Consider the following 2,865-nt stretch of genomic DNA (forward strand, 5'->3'; position numbering starts at 1 on the left):
ATTTGTATATGGATAGAATTTCAGTATAACACATACCTGTCAGCAGGGGGTATGAATTTCACCATCTTTCCAGCATGTCCTGTTCTACCAGACCTATGAGAAAGATCTCCTAAGTGCTAGGAACCTCGTAATGTATCACCTGTATATAAAGAGATGATATTACTGAACAAGAGATTGATGATATGCAAGACATATTAAGGATGTACCTTGAATCTCAAATGGAAAGCATCCTTCTCAGCAAACTTGGTCATGTACTTGTTGCCAACATCATAAATTCTAATGGACACAGAAAGGGAACTCACCAAATGGACACAGAAAGGAACTCATCAAGTCCTTCCTTTTCATGCCAACATCATAAATCCTAATCTTTGGGTCAGGCAAACCACGACAGTACCTTGACTTTGGGTAAGGCTTGTTCTTAATCTGCCTGTAACACCTAGCAGGTCCTGCAATATTTAACCAATGCAACAAGTATAAGAAAAAAATACTCAAACCTTGCTCCAATTTAACCAATGCAACAAGTATAAGAAAAAAATACTCAAACCTTGCTCCAATAGCTCATATCGTATGTCAATAGTGAGTAACAAAGATAACTTGCTTAAATTTGGTAGCACATAGATCATGTCATATCATAAACAGACAAATAAAATGAGAAAGAAAACAAATCGGTGAATGAGACCTAAATTGCTTAAATGCACTGGTTTGTATGGTTTTCCAATTTAGCCAGTTTTACATACAAGAGGAATTCTCAATTTGGTAAATAGAGGTATAAATGGAAAGGCATTAGAATCACAAGAGGCATCAAGGCTTATAATTCAGTATGACTAAATAGATCAAAAGCAAAACAATATTCCTCAGCCAAAATAGTTGTCAGCTAATTGGGGCATTTAAGCTGGTCAACATAGTAACTACTAAAGATTATGGAACCATCGGAAAATCTAATAATAAAAACATATTATCAAGTAATAATCATACATAAGAATATAAAAAAGATTTGGGGAAGAACTTACTTCTACCCATGGCTGATTTCTTCTTCTTCTTCTCTTCCCAACGGATGCTACTGCTCTAGCTAGGGTTTCCAGTGTACATTAACTGAATAATGCACACTGGGGCATAAGTTGATCCAAATCCTCACACAATTAACTTGTCACCCAACAATAATGATCATTACCTCGCAAAAAAGTATATTGAAGGTTAGTATTCAACCATGTAACATGAAAGCATAAGCATAAAGAAAAGTACGTACCAGGGATTGATATTCACCTCTGATGGCCTTGGCTGAAGTCACCTACCTAATCACATAAAAGAGAAAAAACCACACACATACGTACAAAAGTTTAATAGAAACAAGGGAATCAAAGAAAAATAGACATATATATATTAAAGTTGTTTCTGGTGAAGTTAGATACTTATGCACAACTACATAAAGTCTTTCTAAGCACAACTGCAAAAGAGTCTTATGCACCACTGCATAATAGTTACATAACCGCTATGTTCAGTCTAAGTACAAAAGTGTGAACATAGTCAAAAAAACATAAAAGCCATAAATGTCAGTTGCTTGTATGCGCGATATACGATGGCTGAGATATCCATGAAGCATATAGCGTATCTCCAAAAAAGTTGATTCACCCTTCTAATCATAGTTGATGCACACCTTTGGATGAACCATGTATCCTCCAATTCCAACATCTTGAAAGGTCGCTGCTAATTTGTTAGCTTTTACAGTGCGCTCAGCTGGCAGGAGAATGCGATCAAGTGAAACTTTTGCAAGATTAGGTGGTACAGGCGAGCCGTGACACATAAGTCCAAATTCACCAGTACAGAGTTTACCAATAGCACAAACTTCACTATCCATGTTGAACATTGTTGCATACCACCTGTTGCTGATCGAGCTGGAGATATGTGTTCACTAGGTGAACTTAAGTTAACAGGCGAGGCTTCAGGAGATAAATCTAAGTGACCAGGTGAACCAATTTCATGACCAGATGAACACGCTTGAGCATGTGAACTAGTCGAGGAAACATATGATGCTGGCATTGCAGATTCGATATCCTTCACAACGTGACACAATTTTCCCAAGCCGTTGATCAGAAGCTCTATCTTACCACCTAGTTCATCCACTTTATGCTTCAAAACTACATCTTTAGACTTTAGATCATACACTTTATCACGCGCAGGAGCAGAACTATCAACTTGCGTACGAGAAACGGGGCCAACAGCACGAACCCGTCCCCTAGAATCCTTTCCAAATGCTTCAATCAATGCATCTGTGTTTGCTGGGGGAGTACCCGCATCTTGCAAATCTTTGATCAGTTTTTGCTTCTTCTGAATCTCAGCATGCGGTACTGAGTATAAAATTTTGGATTTATAAATCACGATAAATAGTATATGTACGATTTCAGAAATGATACAAATGGAAAATAAGCTGACTTACAAAGTATGGTTCTGCACTAGGTAAAATTCCCCCACCCTCTTGTGTGTGAGCTTTTACCCATACATCGGAGGTACTGACTTCTACTCCAGGATTGACGCTCTCCTAAAACACAAATATAATGAGTCTGTGAATATTGATCAACCATATTTTCTGTAAGAGTCGGATCGAAGCATTATTAAAACTGAAGTAAACATACCAGTTCAGCTTTGACCAAGCAATGAGGTTTGCGACCAAAGCAATGAGAGTAGTCATAAAGTTGTCTTTTCCTCTTATTCTCAGCTCTTAGTTCAGCTACTTTTTCATCATTTTCATTGATACAAAATGTAATCCAGTCCTCTTCTTTCACAAGAGGAGGCACATTTCTGATTCTTTCTTCGTGAGTAGAATATATGTCATAGTAGCCCAACCTTAACTCATGCTTAAATCTCCTC

The 2,865-nt window shown here is 37.6% G+C and overlaps 1 long non-coding RNA gene across 1 annotated transcript; it reads right to left on the reverse strand.

Annotated features, from left to right (window-relative positions):
* Window positions 1-338: 338 nt before the first annotated feature.
* On the reverse strand, window positions 339-1,044 carry LOC113334405. Its single transcript, XR_003352767.1, has 2 exons — window positions 1,011-1,044; window positions 339-446 (listed from the first exon to the last, which is right to left on the reverse strand). It is a non-coding gene; the product is annotated as an uncharacterized LOC113334405 (long non-coding RNA).
* Between the last annotated feature and the right edge of the window lie 1,821 nt (window positions 1,045-2,865).

The sequence above is a fragment of the Papaver somniferum genome, chromosome 1 (assembly GCF_003573695.1).
Source record: "Papaver somniferum cultivar HN1 chromosome 1, ASM357369v1, whole genome shotgun sequence".
Classification (NCBI taxonomy): Eukaryota; Viridiplantae; Streptophyta; class Magnoliopsida; order Ranunculales; family Papaveraceae; genus Papaver; species Papaver somniferum.